Below are 16005 nucleotides of genomic sequence, written 5' to 3' on the forward strand. Positions count from 1 at the left end.
CTGGTGTGAGGTGGTATCTCATGGGGGTTTGGATCTGTAGATCCCTGATGTCCAGTGATGCGGGGATGTTCTCATGTGCTTTTGGCCGTGTCTCTGTCTTCCCCTGTGAGATTTCTGTTCGGGTCTTTTGCCCATTTCACGATCGGATTGTTTGTTCCTTTGCTCTTGAGTTGATATGTTCTTTATAGATCTTGGACACTAGCCCTTTGTCTGAGAGGTCGTTTATAAGGATCTTTTTCCCGTTCTGTAGGTTGTCTTTTATTTTTGTGGACTGTTTCTTTTGCTGTGCAGAAGCTTTCGATCTGGGTGAAGTCCCAGTAATTCCTTGTTGCTGTTGTTTCTCTTGCCTTCGTGGATGTATCTTGCGAGATGTTGCTGTGGCCAATTTAAAATGGGTGTTGCCTCTGTTTGCCTCTAGGATTTGGGTGGATTCTTGTCTCACATTTAGATCTTTCATCCTTTTTGAGTTTATTTTTGTGTGTGGTGTCAGAGTATGCTCTAGGTTCCTTCTTCTGCATGTGGATGTCCAATGTTCCCAGCACCATTTACCATTTATTGAAGAGACTGTCTTTTTTCCAGGGATAGTCTTTCCTGCTTTCTCGAATATTAGTTGACCATAAAGTTGAGGGTCCACTTCTGGATTCACTATTCGGTTCCATTGATCTATGGGTCTGTTTTTGTGCCACTACCACACTGTCTTGATGGCCACAGTTGTGTAGTACAACCTGAAATCTGGCATTGTGATGCCCCCAGCTGTGGTCTTCGTTTTGAATAGTCCCCTGGCTCTTTGGGGTCTTTTCCGGTTCCACACTTGAATCCTAAGATGGTTTGTTCCAGATCTCTGAAGAAAGTCCATGGCATTTTGATAGGGATTGCATGAAATGTGTAAATTGCCCTGGGTACATGAACATTTTCACAATATTAATTCTTCCTATCCATGAGCATGGAACATTTTTCCTTCTCTTTATGCCTTCCTCGATTTCTATCAGGAACGTTCTGTGGTGTTTACGGTACAAATCCTTTACCTCTTTGGTTAGGTTTATTCCTAGGTAGCTTATGCTTTGGGGTGCAATTGTAAGTGGGATTGACTCCTTAATTTTCGAGGCTCTTCTAACAACAACCTGTCACTCAACAGCTCTGTCTATGTCCATTTATTTCCCAGGATCTGCTGTGAACATAACACAACCAGAACCCAGAGGACAACCTGGGGACACCTGCCCTGCAACACAAACAAAAATTCTTCCCATCTTCCGTTACAGAAAAGTTCAGCCAACGGATCAGAGCCCAGAGGGTAACATGAAAATTGATTCATTAAATAGCCTCAAGAAATCTTGTCCTAAGGGCACCTGGGTGTTTCTGTCAGCTAAGTTTCTGCCTCCTGGTTTTCAGCTCTGGTCATGACCTCAAGGTCATCAGATTCACCCATATTCAGCATGGAGCCTGCTTTGTACTCTCTCTTCCTTTCCCTCTGCCCCTCTCCTCCTTACACTTGCTCTTTTGCTGTCTCCACACACGCAACACAGAATCATTAGTCAGTTTTCCTCGGGGTGCCATAGTAAAGACAAACCTCCTAAGCCGTATTCTTTGTTTCATGTGTCCACATCTTAATTTAAAAGGTCAGTCATTAGTTTGTGGCCAAAATAGTGAAATCGCATTGAGAACTCTAATTTGGTCAGTTTTAATGGGAAGGGTTGTGAAGATAACATTTGGACATACTAGTCCATGTTAAATATTAGAAAATGTTTTCTGTTTTTACATTTTTTTATTGGAGTTCAATTTGCCAGTATATAGCATAACACCCAGTGCTCATCCCGCCAGGTGCCCCCATCAGTTCCCTTCTCCCAGTCATCCCAACCACCTGCGCAGCACCCCTTCCACTACCCCTTGTTCAGTTCCCAGAGTTTGGTGTGTCTCCTGTTTTGTCACCCTCACTGATATTTTCCCTCATTTCGCCATTCCCTTTATTCCCTTTCACCAGTTTTTATATTCCCCAAATAAATGAGACCATATCAAGTTTGTCCTTTTCTGATGGACTTATTTCACTCAGCGTAAGTCCCTCCAGGTCTGTCCATGTCAGATCAAATGGTGGGTATTTGTCGTCTCTCATGGCTGAGGAATAATTCCATTGTAGCCGTGGACCACATCTTCTTTATCCCTTCATCTCTCGATGGATCCCTACGCTCCTTCCACAGTTTGCCTACTGTGGACGTTGCTGCCATAAACAGCGGGGTGCAGGTGTCCCCGCATTTCACCGCATCTGCAGCTTTGGGGTGAATCCCCAGCAGTGCAAAGGCTGGGCCATAGGGAAGATCTGTTTTTAACTCTTTGAGGAACCTCCACACAGGTTTCCAGAGTGGCTGCACCAGTTCACATTCCCACCTACATTGCAAGAGTGTTCCCCTTTGTCCGCATCCTCTCCAACATTTGTGGTTTCCTGTCTTGTGACTTTTCCCATTCCCACTGGTGTGAGGTGGTATCTCATGGGGGTTTGGATCTGTAGTTCCCTGATGACCAGCGATGCGGGGATGTTCTATTGTGCTTGTTGGCCGTGTATCTGCCTTCCCTGTGAGATTTCTGTTCGGGTCTTTTGCTCGTTTAACGATCGGATTGTTTGTTCCTTTGCTCTTGAGTTGAATATGTTCTTTATAGATCTTGGACACTAGCCCTTTGTCTGAGAGGTCGTTTGCAAGGCTCTTTTTCCCGTTCTGTAGGTTGTCTTTTATTTTTGTGGACTGTTTCTTTTGCTGTGCAGAAGCTTTCGATCTGGGTGAAGTCCCAGTAATTCCTTGTTGCTGTTGTTTCTCTTGCCTTCGCGGATGTATCTTGCGAGATGTTGCTGTGGCCAAGTTGAAAAAGGGTGTTACCTCTGTTCACCTCTAAGATTTGGATGGATTCTTGTCTCACATTTAGATCTTTCATCCTTTTTGAGTTTATTTTTGTGTGTGGTGTCAGAGTATGCTCTAGGTTCCTTCATCTGCATGTGGATGTCCAATGTTCCCAGCACCATTTATTGAAGAGACTGTCTTTTTTCCAAGGATAGTCTTTCCTACTTTCTCGAAGATTAGTTGACCATAAAGTTGAGGGTCCACTTCTGGATTTGCTATTTGGTTCCATTGATCTATGGGTCTGTTTTTGTGCCACTACCACACTGTCTTGATGGCCACAGCTGTGTAGTACAACCTGAAATCTGACATTGTGATGCCCCCAGCTGTGGTCTTCGTTTTGAATAGTCCCCTGGCTCTTTGGGGTCTTTTCCGGTTCCACACTAATCTTAAGATGGTTTGTTCCAACTCTCTGAAGAAAGTCCATGGTATTTTGATAGGGATTGCATGAAATGTGTAAATTGCCCTGGGTAGCATGGACATTTTCACAATATTAATTCTTCCTATCCATGAGCATGGAACATTTTTCCTTCTCTTTATGCCTTCCTCGATTTCTTTCAGGAACGTCCTGTGGTGTTTAAGGTACAGATCCTTTACCACTTTAGTTAGGTTTATTCCTAGGTAGCTTATGCTTTTGGGTACAATTGTAAATGGGATTGACTCCTTAAATTTCGAGGCTCTTCAAACAACAATATGTCAGTCAACAGCTCTTTCTCTGTCCATTTATTTCACAGGATCTGCGGTGGAAACAAATAAACAAAAATTGAGTGGACAACCTGGAGACACCTGCCCTGAAAAACGGCTGAAAATATTCACAATATACCGCAGCAAGGAACTTGAATCATCATCAGATATCCGAGAGGGTAACATGAAAATTGATTCATTAAATATCCTCAAGAAATATTGTCCTAAGGACACCTGGGTGTTTCTGTCAGCTAAGTTTCTGCCTCCTGGTTTTCAGCTCTGGTCATGACCTCAAGGTCATCAGATTCACCCATATTCAGCATGGAGCCTGCTTTGTACTCTCTCTTCCTTTCCCTCTGCCCTCTCCTCCTTACACTTGCTCTTTTGCTCTCTCCACACACGCAACACAGAATCATTAGTCAGTTTTGCCGGGGTGCCATAGTAAAGAAAAATCTCCTAAGCCGTATTCTTTGTTTCATGTGTCCACATCTTAATTTAAAAGGTCAGTCATTAGTTTGTGGTCAAAATAGTGAAATCGCATTGAGAACTCTAATTTGGTCAGTTTTAATGTGAGGGGTTGTGAAGATAACATTTGGACATACTAGTCCATGTTAAATATTAGAAAATGTTTTCTGTTTTTACATTTTTTTTATTGGAGTTCAATTTGCCAGTATATAGCATAACACCCAGTGCTCATCCCGCCAGGTGCCCCCATCAGTTCCCTTCTCCCAGTCATCCCAACCACCTGCGCAGCACCCCTTCCACTACCCCTTGTTCAGTTCCCAGAGTTTGGTGTGTCTCCTGTTTTGTCACCCTCACTGATATTTTCCCTCATTTCGCCATTCCCTTTATTCCCTTTCACCAGTTTTTATATTCCCCAAATGAATGAGACCATATCAAGTTTGTCCTTTTCTTTTTTTTTTTTATTTATTTATTTATTTATTTTTTTTTATTTATTCATGATAGGCACACAGTGAGAGAGAGAGAGGCAGAGACACAGGCAGAGGGAGAAGCAGGCTCCATGCACCAGGAGCCCGACGTGGGATCCGATCCCGGGTCTCCAGGATCGCGCCCTGGGCCAAAGGCAGGCGCCAAACCGCTGCGCCACCCAGGGATCCCAGTTTGTCCTTTTCTGATGGACTTATTTCACTCAGCGTAAGTCCCTCCAGGTCTGTCCATGTCAGATCAAATGGTGGGTATTTGTCGTCTCTCATGGCTGAGGAATAATTCCGTTGTAGCCGTGGACCACATCTTCTTTATCCCTTCATCTCTCGATGGATCCCTACGCTCCTTCCACAGTTTGCCTACTGTGGACGTTGCTGCCATAAACAGCGGAGTGAAGTTATCCCCGCATTTCACCGCATCTGCAGCTTTGGGGAGAATCCCCAGCAGTGCAAAGGCTGGGCCATAGGGAAGATCTGTTTTTAACTCTTTGAGGAACCTCCACACACGTTTCCAGAGTGGCTGCACCAGTTCACATTCCCACCTACATTGCAAGAGGGTTCCCCTTTGTCCGCATCCTCTCCAACATTTGTGGTTTCCTGTCTTGTGACTTTTCCCATTCCCACTGGTGTGAGGTGGTATCTCATGGGGGTTTGGATCTGTAGTTCCCTGATGACCAGCGATGCGGGGATGTTCTATTGTGCTTTTGGCCGTGTCTCTGTCTTCCCCTGTGAGATTTCTGTTCGGGTCTTTTGCCCGTTTCACGATCGGATTGTTTGTTCCTTTGCTCTTGAGTTGAATATGTTCTTTATAGATCTTGGACACTAGCCCTTTGTCTGAGAGGTCGTTTATAAGGATCTTTTTCCCATTCTGTAGGTTGTCTTTTATTTTTGTGGACTGTTTCTTTTGCTGTGCAGAAGCTTTCGATCTGGGTGAAGTCCCAGTAATTCCTTGTTGCTGTTGTTTCTCTTGCCTTCGCGGATGTATCTTGCGAGATGTTGCTGTGGCCAAGTTGAAAAAGGGTGTTACCTCTGTTCACCTCTAGGATTTGGATGGATTCTTGTCTCACATTTAGATCTTTCATCCTTTTTGAGTTTATTTTTGTGTGTGGTGTCAGAGTATGCTCTAGGTTCCTTCTTCTGCATGTGGATGTCCAATGTTCCCAGCACCATTTATTGAAGAGACTGTCTTTTTTCCAGGGATAGTCTTTCCTGCTTTCTCGAATATTAGTTGACCATAAAGTTGAGGGTCCACTTCTGGATTTGCTATTCGGTTCCATTGAACTATGTGTCTGTTTTTGTGCCACTACCACACTGTCTTGATGGCCACGGCTGTGTAGTACAACCTGAAATCTGGCATTGTGATGCCCCCACACAATGCGGGTCTTCGTTTTGAATAGTCCCCTGGCTTTTGGGGTCTTTTCCGGTTCCACACTTGAATCCTAAGATGGTTTGTTCCAGATCTCTGAAGAAAGTCCATGGCATTTTGATAGGGATTGCATGAAATGTGTAAATTGCCCTGGGTACATGGACATTTTTACAATATTAATTCTTCCTATCCATGAGCATGGAACATTTTTCCTTCTCTTTATGCCTTCCTCGATTTCTATCAGGAACGTTCTGTGGTGTTTACGGTACAAATCCTTTACCTATTTGGTTAGGTTTATTCCTAGGTAGCTTATGCTTTGGGGTGCAATTGTAAATGGGATTGACGCCTTAATTTTCGAGGCTCTTCTAACAACAACCTGTCACTCAACAGCTCTGTCTATGTCCATTTGTTTCCCAGGATCTGCTGTGAAAATAACACCACCAGAACGCAGCAGACAACCTGGGGACACCTGCCCTGCAACACGAACAAAAATTTTTCCCATCTTCCATAATGGAAAAGTTCAGCCAACGGATCAGAGCCCAGAGGGTAACATGAAAATTGATTCATTAAATAGCCTCAAGAAATCTTGTCCTAGAGGCACCTGGGTGTTTCTGTCAGCTAAGTTTCTCCCTCCTGGTTTTTAGCTCTGGTCATGACCTCAAGGTCATCAGATTCACCCATATTCAGCATGGAGCCTGCTTTGTACTCTCTCTTCCTTTCCCTCTGCCCCTCTCCTCCTTACACTTGCTCTTTTGCTCTCTCCACACACGCAACACAGAATCATTAGTCAGTTTTGCTCGGGGTGCCACAGTAAAGACAAACCTCGTAAGCCGTATTCTTTGTTTCATGTGTCCACATCTTAATTTAAAAGGTCAGTCATTAGTTTGTGGTCAAAATAGTGAAATCGCATTGAGAACTCTAATTTGGTCAGATTTAATGGGCAGGGTTGTGAAGCTACCATTTGGACATACTCGTCTGTGTTAAATAGTAGCAAAATGTTTTCTGTTTTTACATTTTTTTATTGGAGTTCAATTTGCCAGTATATAGCATAACACCCAGTGCTCATCCTGCCAAGTGCCCCATCAGTGCCCATCACCCGGTCGCCCCAACGGCCCGCCCGCCTCCCTTTCCATTTCCCCTTGTTCAATTCCCAGATTTTGGTGTGTCTCCTGTTTTGTCACCCTCACTGATATTTTCCCTCCTTTTCTCCATTCCCTTTATTCCCTTTCACCAGTTTTTATATTCCCCAAATGAATGAGACCATATCAAGTTTGTCATTTACCGATGGACTTATTTCACTCAGCGTAAGTCCCTCCAGGTCCGTCCACGTCGGAGCAAATGGTGGGTATTTGTCGTCGCTCATGGCTGAGGAATAATTCCGTTGTAGCCGTGGACCACATCTTCTTTATCCCTTCATCTCTCGATGGACCCCGAGCTCCTTCCACAGTTTGCCTACTGTGGACGTTGCTGCCATAAACAGCGGAGTGAAGGTGTCCCCGCATTTCACCGCATCTGCAGCTTTGGGGTGAATCCCCAGCAATGCAATGGCTGGGCCGTAGGGAAGATCTGTTTTTAACTCTTTGAGGAACCTCCACACACGTTTCCAGAGTGGCTGCACCAGTTCACATTCCCACCTACAGTGCAAGAGGGTTCCCCTTTGTCCGCATCCTCTCCAACATTTGTGGTTTCCTGTCTTGTGACTTTTCCCATTCCCACTGGTGTGAGGTGGTATCTCATGGGGGTTTGGATCTGTAGTTCCCTGATGACCAGCGATGCGGGGCATGTTCTCATGTGCTTGTTGGCCGTGTCTCTGTCTTCCCCTGTGAGATTTCTGTTCGGGTCTTTTGCCCGTTTCACGATTGGATTGTTTGTTCCTTTGCTCTTGAGTTGAATATGTTCTTTATAGATCTTGGACACTAGTCCTTTCTGAGCGGTCGTTTGCAAGTATCTTCTCCCATTCTGTAGGTTGTCTTTTACTTTTGTGGACTGTTTCTTTTGCTGTGCAGAAGCTTTCGATCTGGGTGAATTCCCAATAATTCCGTGTTGCTTTTGTTTCTTTTGCCTTCGCGGATGTATCTTGCGAGATGTTGCTGTGGCCAAGTTTAAAATGGGTGTTGCCTGTGTTCTCCTCTAGGATTTGGGTGGATTCTTGTCTCACATTTAGATCTTTCATCCGTTTTGAGTTTATCTTTGTGTGTGGTGTCAGAGAATGGTCTAGTTTCCTTCTTCTGCATGTGGATGTCCAATGTTTTCAGGACCATTTATTGAGGAGACTGTCTTTTTTCCAGGGATAGTCTTTCCTGCTTTCTCGAATATTAGTTGACCATAAAGTTGAGGGTCCACTTCTGGATTCACTATTCGGTTCCGTTGATCTTTGTGTCTGTTTTTGTGCCACTACCACACTGTCTTGATGGCCACGGTTGTGTAGTACAACCTGAAATCTGGCATTGTGATGCCCCCAGCTGTGGTCTTCATTTTGAATAGTCCCCGGGCTATTTGGTGTCTTTTCCGGTTCCACACTAATCTTAAGATGGTTTGTTCCAACTCTCTGAAGAAAGTCTTTGGTATTTTGATAGGGATTGAATGAAATATGTAAATTTCCCTGGGTATCATCTACATTTTCACAATATTAATTCTTCCAATTCATGAGCACGGAAAATTTTTCCATATCTTGATGCCTTCCTCAATTTCTTTCAGGAGCGTTCTGTGGTGTTTAGGGTAGAAATCCTTTACCTCTTTGGTTAGGTTATTCCTAGGTAGCTTATGTTTTTGGGTGCAATTGTAAATGGGATTGAATCCTTAAATTTCTAGGCTCTTCTAACAACGAAATGTCAACTGCTCTACCAATGTCTATTAATGTCCTTGGATCTGTTGTGGAAACAACACGAGAAACATGTGGACAAGTTTTCGACACCTATCCTGTAAAACAATCGAAATTATTGAACATCTTCCGTCGTAGAAAATTTCAAGAACCATAGGAGATATCAGAAGGTAAGATGAAAGTTCATTCATTAAATCGCCTCAAGAAATCTTGTCCTAGGTGCACCTGGGTGTTTCTGTCAGCTAAGTTTCTGCCTCCTGGTTTTCAGCTCTGGTCATGACCTCAAGGTCATCAGATTCACCCATATTCAGCATGGAGCCTGCTTCGTATACTCTCTTTCTTTCCCTCTGCCCTTCTCCTCCTTGTACTTGCTCTTTTGCTCTCTCCACACACGCAACACAGAATCATTAGTCAGTTTTGCTCGGGGTGCCATAGTAAAGACAAACCTCCTAAGCTGTATTCTTTGTTTCATGTGTCCACATCTTAATTTAAAAGGTCAGTCATTAGTTTGTGGCCAAAATAGTGAAATTGCATTGAGACCGTTAATTTGGTCAGATTTAATGGAAGGGATTGTGAAACTAACATTTGGAAAAGCTAGTCCATGTTAAATATTAGCAAAATGTTCTCTGTTTTTACATTTTTTTTAAAGATTTTTTTCTTTTTCTTTTTTTTTTAATTTTTATTTATTTATGATAGTCACACAGAGAGAGAGAGAGAGAGGCAGAGACATAGGCAGAGGGAGAAGCAGGCTCCATGCACCGGGAGCCCGACGTGGGATTCGATCCCGGGTCTCCAGGATCGCGCCCTGGGCCAAAGGCAGGCGCCAAACCGCTGCGCCACCCAGGGATCCCTGTTTTTACATTTTTTAATTGGAGTTCAATTTGCCAGCATATAGCATAACACCCAGAGCTCATCCCGGCAAGTGCCCCATCAGTGTCTATTACCGGGTCGCCCCAACCGCCTGCCCACCTCCCCTTCCACTACCCCTTGTTCAGTTTGCAGAGTTCACTGTGTCTTTTTGTTTTGTCACCCTCACTGATAGTTTCCCTCATTTTCTCCATTCCCTCTATTCCCTTTCACTAATTTTTATATTCCCCAAATGAATGAGACCATATCAAGTTTGTCAAGTTTTTAATAGTTCCCTGGTTAATCGGGGTCTTTTCCCTTTCCACAGAAATCTTACGATGGTTTGTTCCAACTCTCTGAAGAAAGTCTGTGGTATTTTTGTAGAGATCGCATGAAATGTGTATATTGCCCTGGTAACATCAACATTTTCACAATATTACTTCTTCCAACCCAGGAGCACAGAATATTTTTCCACCTCTTTGTGCCTTCTTCAATTTCTTTCAAAGTGTTCTCTAATTTTTAGGTTATAGATCCTTTACCTCTTTGGTTAGTTTTATTCATTGGTATATTATGCTTTTGGGTGCAATTGTAAATGGGATTGTTTCTGTAATTTCTTTTTCTTCAGTCTTATTGTTAGTGTCACATGCCTGGTTCTTGATGTGCAGAATCCTTTTCTGCATGAAAGAAAGTCCTTGGATCTTTTGGAGTTTTAATTTGAGGATTCCAGTGTTCAGTATGTTAGGAGAAATCCACCAGTGTAGCTGACGCGTTAAGTTCACAATCTCATGTAGGAAACTGCATCCTTGGGATGGCCAGCCCCAGGCTTATTGCCGACCAAGCAAATAGTTCATTTTTGCCTGCGTTCTTCCATGAGGATACAACTAGAATGAGTTCTGATGTGGCGGGAGGCTAAACTCCATATCTACCCATCTTAGGATTTCCGGGGGGACTCATTACCAAGAGGATATCATCAAAAGAAAAAATTTATAAAGGTTTGCAGTGCACATCACACCGAAGAAATCAAAAACAAGGAGGAACTCAAAGCAGCAGCTTAAAACTGTGGGCTTTATAGCATCTTCAGCAAAGAACAATAATACGTTTGTAGAAAGAATGATAACCTAAAGAAAAGCAGTTTTAGGCTATCAAGGGTGGCAAACTGGAAAGGTAAATATATGGGAAGACATTAACACTAAGATTTGTTTCTGGATTCCTCTTCCCAAATATATATATATATATATATATATATATATATATATATATATATATATATATTGGGGTGGCATACCCCGGCTTCCTTCACAAGGCTTTATACCTGGCTCTAAGGAATCCCTGCTGAGCCAAGCTCTAGTTATTGGTATTTGAGTTAAATTACAGTTATAGGTGGAATGGGTGCATGAGTCATTTCATTAGAATGTTTTCAAAAGATGTGCCCTTAGTCTCTTCTTTGACCAAAAGTGTGTGCAGAAGCCCCATCCTCTAAGGGATTGTACAGAATGTCTGGAGCTCTGTAGAGTTGGTTTTTTTCCCCCCCTCCTGAGGAAAGCAAGATTACTCTTTAACAGTTAAAAGCATTGTTCCTATTAGGGATAATGTAACACCACGTCATCCTTCCTATATAGTACAATCATTATGCATACGCTATAAAAACAGACTCTGCATGGTGACTAATTTTGGAATAAAACCATAGACTAAATCACAGCATATATAAATCATTTCTATCTCAACTGCTCACTTAAACCTGAACAAATTTTCTGGAAGCATGTTAATTTTCCTATGATACTCCTTAATATTTCTTGCAGAGCTGGTTTTGTGGTCACATATTCTTGCAGTTTCTGCCTATCTTGGAAGCTCTTTATCTCTCCTTCTATTCTGAACGAGAGCCTTGCTGGATAGAGTTTTCTTGCCTGCATGTTCTTCTCATCTAGGACCCTGAATCAATCCCGCCAGCCCTTTCTGGCCTCCCAGGTCTCTGAGGAGAGGTCTGCTATTAATGTAATAATTCTCCCCATATTCGTTAAGAATCTGCTGTCTCTAACTACTTTACGGATTTTCTCTTTTTCTATGGAATTTGCAAGTTTCACTATTAAGTGTCGAGGTATTGAACAGTTGTTATTGATTTGGGAGGAGGACTACTCTATCTCCTGGGTCTGAATACCTGTTCCCCTCCTCAAATTAGGGAAGTTCTCAGCTTGGATTTGTTCAAATATGCTTTCTGGCCCTCTGTCCTTCTGGGTGCTCTCTGGAACCCCAGTGATACGTAATTCTACCTTCTGAAGCTGTCATGTATTTCCCTTAACCTTTCCTCGTGGTCCTTTCATTGTTTTTCTCTGTTTTCCTCAGCTTCCTTCCTTGCCATCAAGGAGTCTTAGTGTTGCTCATTCTTTCTTCCAGCACCTTATGCCTTGCCATTAGGACCCCCAATTTGGATTGCACCTCATTTAATTGATTTTTAACTTCAGCCTGATGAGATCTTAATTCTGCAGTCATGAAGCCTCCGCCTGCCCCGGGGGCAGGCAGGACTGCGGCCGTGTCCCCTGCACCCTGGGCTCTGGGGCCTTTGCTGCTGGCATCGCCCTCCCGGGGCCGCAGTGGGCGCCCGAAGGCAGCAGGCGCAGCGCCCCGCCTGCCCCCCTGCTTCTCCCCGAGGCCCCGCCGGCTGCGGCTCCAGTGCTATCCCGAGCTCTCCCCCTTCCTGTTTTGTCTTGTTAGAGGCCGCTCCCCCCCCCACCCGCCTCTTTCTTTCTTTGTATCCACCTTCTACCTTGTTAGAAGGGAAAACCCTTCTCTTTAACTCTCAGCTCGCATTGGTAGGTGTCCAGGATGACTGGAAATTTATCTAGGTGAGTTGGCGGATCGGGTGAGTTGAGGACTCTACTCTCCGGCCTTCTTCCCCCTGTTGTCTCCATTTTGTTTTAAAGCCCTTTCTGCGGATCCCTGGGTGGCTCAGCTGTTTGGCGCCTGCGTTTGGCCCAGGGCATGATCCTGGAGTCCCAGGATCGAGTCCCACGTTGGGCTCCCGGCATGGAGCTTGCTTCTCCCTCCTCCTGTGTCTCTGCCTCTCTCTCTCTCTCTCTCTCTCTCTCAGTCTATCATAAATAAACAAATCTTTAAAAAAAAAAAGCCATTTGCACATGATCTACCAGTGTGTTGTGGTCCCTGTAAGGGCTCCCTTTCCATTTCCATGTATGTTTATGAGTGAGTTCTGCAATTTTGGGTTTAGCTCCACTGACAGCAGGAGAGGAGTTACTATTCCAGCAGCATCGTTTTCAACTCATGAATGAAATGGAAAGTCATTTCCCTGTCTGTCTGGAACTTGTAATTACCTGATTATTTAATTAGTTTCCTTTATATTTATTTCATTTTGCATGACTCTATTATGGTCCTGCCTTTCTTTTTTTTTTTTTTTTTTAATTTTTATTTATTTAGGATAGTCACACACAGAGAGAGAGAGAGAGAGAGAGAGGCAGAGGGAGAAGCAGGCTCCATGCACCGGGAGCCCGACGTGGGATTCGATCCCGGATATCCAGGATCGCGCCCTGGGCCAAAGGCAGGCGCCAAACCACTGCGCCACCCAGGGATCCCTGGTCCTGCCTTTCTTTATGGTAGTGCATTTTCAGGATATCCCTATGCGTAAAAAAAAAAAAAAAAAAAAAAATCATTATTCTAGTTTGCTTGTGTCCCATTCATAGGTCAAAAGTTCTAAGCCATATTCCTACTGTTTTCTGTGTGAATATTTCAATTTAGAAGGTGAGACATCATTTGATGGCCAGAATAGTAAAAATGCATTTTCCAATCAAGTTCAGTTAATTTTTCAAGATTTAATTAGTTAATTAACTAATCAATTTATTAAAGAGGGAGAGAAAGAGAAAGGGATAGAGGGAGAAAACATGAGCGGGGTGAGGGTTAGGAGGAGGAGTAGGCTCCCCATGTGGAGGGACGCCAACATGTAGCTGAACCCCAACCATGGGATTAGGTCCTGACCCCAGGGCGTACAATTAAGTGACTGATACTACTGGCACCCTACAACTCAAATGTGATTATGGTTAATGATTCTTAGAGTAAAGCTAATATTTGGACGTTACTCTATTGCTCAACTTTAGCAAAAATAAATCTTCTATTGTTTTTATTCAATAGATGTTATTACCTAGTAAAAACTGATCTTTATTGCTCTGAATGACTTTAGGAAACCAGATGGAACATCATGTTTGAGACCATGGTGCCCAAAGGAAGTGAAAGGATACCTGGAGGAAGTTGTTTGTCCTGAAGGATGTGTCTCTCCAGTCCATTCAGGATGGTGACTACAACATTCCCCAGCCAAGCAGGAGACACCGTTGATGAGGGAAAGTACCCCATCACTGTCTTTATAAGCAGCTTTGGTGTCGCCAATGGTAAACATCCTCTCAGATAAGCTAATGCATGGCAAGAGGCAAGCACTCAGCACCCTTGCCACCAGGAAGATTATGTATTTCATCCCAAATGGACGCTGTCTGATGTTCATCAGAATTTGTGTGGAAAGCAACCGAGAAAGCAACATTCGTTCCTCAAAGATACTGAGCTCACCTTGACAGCATTAACTTGCACTTCTCCTCTGATGTTCTGGAATACTCTCATGATGAAGGTATTATAAAGTGCTTCTAGAAGGACACAGAGTACCCGTCAGCACATTGGTCATGCTGCTCAAGAATAATTCAGGTAGTGGTGCCTGAGTTGTTCAGTCAGCTAAGAGTCTGCCTTTGGTTCAGGTCACGGTGTCTGGGACCTGAAATGGAGCCTGATGTGGGGCTCCCTGCTCAGCAAAGGGTGTGTTTCTTTCTCTCCCTCTGCCCCTCTTGCCTCTTCTGCCCTCTCTCTCTCAAATACATAAATAATTTCTTGAAGAAAATAAAAGGCTAATTTGGGGACTGTCGATCAGTATGAATGAAGGCTAGTGAACATGATGGCATTTGGTAACTAAGCATGGGCTGAGCTACCACTGTTGGGCCATTCACGGGGTTAGGGCTGGAAAATATGGTGTGTTAGGAGTTTATTTTGGAGAATGATGAGAGAAGCCATGGTGCAGTGTCAGTGGGACAATGTTGGGGGAAAACTCTCTTATTCTTTCTCTCTCCTTCTCCCTTTCTCTGTATTTCTGTGTCCATAGCTGTCTCTCATTCTCTCTCTCTCTCTCTCTCTCTCAATTCTCTCTCTGTGTCACACACATGCACACACAACTCTGTCACACTCATAGGTTTAAACAAGTCACTCCACCCTAAGAGTCATGCACTCACAACCATACCAAACAGTGAACACACCGGCTCCTAGTATTGTAGAAATGTAGGCATGTTTTCTCACCTGGGAAAGCTGCCTATCTCACACCCCCAAGCCTCAGGAACATGGAACCGGGTGGCTGTCCAGAAGAGAACAGCAGGTTGCTGCATCTGCCGTACTATTTAGATTTTTTTTTTTTTTCTGCAAGAGAGTGGTTCCAGAATACGTACCACTTTCGCTGGTTTCTGAGATGTCTGCACTTACACAAAAGAGTAAACCATGAGGGTCAGGTCATGTGTGTCCTTTGTCATTGGTTCTCCTAGTGAGTATTCAACACCACATGAGCAACAATAGTAAAACGATAGGCCTCCAAAGGAAGCACAGGTTGCACCCATGAAAAAGCAGGAGCTATTCCTGGGGGATGGATCTCTCCTTCACTGAAGGAGCCACACGAAATTCTTGAGGAAAAACTGCATGTGAGAGAAAGGTCCCTTGCTACACAGTTTAAAACATCCCCTCCAAACCCCACGAAAATGGTCCTTACTCCTAAAAAATACACTGTTCCTTGTCATATCTGAATTCGCTCCAAAAAGAGGAAAAAAGGACCATTTCTAATTCAGGAAAATGGGTGAGCATTCCATAGAAGAAGTTGGAAACTCATTCACTGACTTTTTTGTGGAAAAACTCCTGCACCACACACTTGGCAAGATTTAGGAGGACACAAAATAACTGTCAATGCATTCATTGGATGTGGTGCTCAGGAATTACTGAGCGATCACTGTTTATATGGATACAGGGCAAGGCTATTGTAGTGAGTGATCAATAAGTATCATATGAGGGTCTGGGGTCCATCCTCCTTGGTGGATGAGGAAAACCTTCAGCTCAGGCCAAGGCCCCAGTGTCCTGCAATCCATCCCCTCCTTGGGGCCTTGTTCAGCCCAGAATGTGCTTCTCCCTTTCCCTCTGCCTTTCTCCCTTGCTTATGCTCTCTCTCTCTCTCTCTCTCTGAAATAAATAAAATCTTCCCCAGAAAGTCAACAGCAACTTCAAGTAGCCTGACATAATCAGGGCACAAATAGAACTGATCTGCACATAGATTCCAATGATGACTTCCCATCGCTCATGCAGCTTGTTGTGAAACCCAACTAAAAACTCCCACCTTCTGGACATCTGGCAAAATCATTTCTGTCTCTGTAGGTCCACATATGCTGTCCT

The 16005-nt window shown here is 43.8% G+C and overlaps 1 long non-coding RNA gene across 9 annotated transcripts in view; it reads left to right on the forward strand.

The window, feature by feature from the left end:
- LOC140619513 (uncharacterized) overlaps nt 1–16005 on the forward strand; it is a 28356-nt gene that overhangs the window by 6506 nt on the left and 5845 nt on the right. For 6 of the 9 annotated variants that reach the window (XR_012019391.1, XR_012019394.1, XR_012019386.1 and 3 more), the window contains 4 exons: nt 1163–1291; nt 3617–3745; nt 8688–8867; nt 13727–14161. This is a non-coding gene — a long non-coding RNA (uncharacterized lncRNA). Of the gene's footprint in view, nt 1–1162; nt 1292–3616; nt 3746–6293; nt 6423–8687; nt 8868–12969; nt 13146–13726; nt 14236–16005 lie in introns of all 9 variants that reach the window. The other 3 variants (XR_012019392.1, XR_012019387.1, XR_012019393.1) reach the window with 3 other exon arrangements.

Source organism: Canis lupus, chromosome 27 (assembly GCF_048164855.1).
Source record: "Canis lupus baileyi chromosome 27, mCanLup2.hap1, whole genome shotgun sequence".
In the NCBI taxonomy this organism is placed as follows: domain Eukaryota; kingdom Metazoa; phylum Chordata; class Mammalia; order Carnivora; family Canidae; genus Canis; species Canis lupus.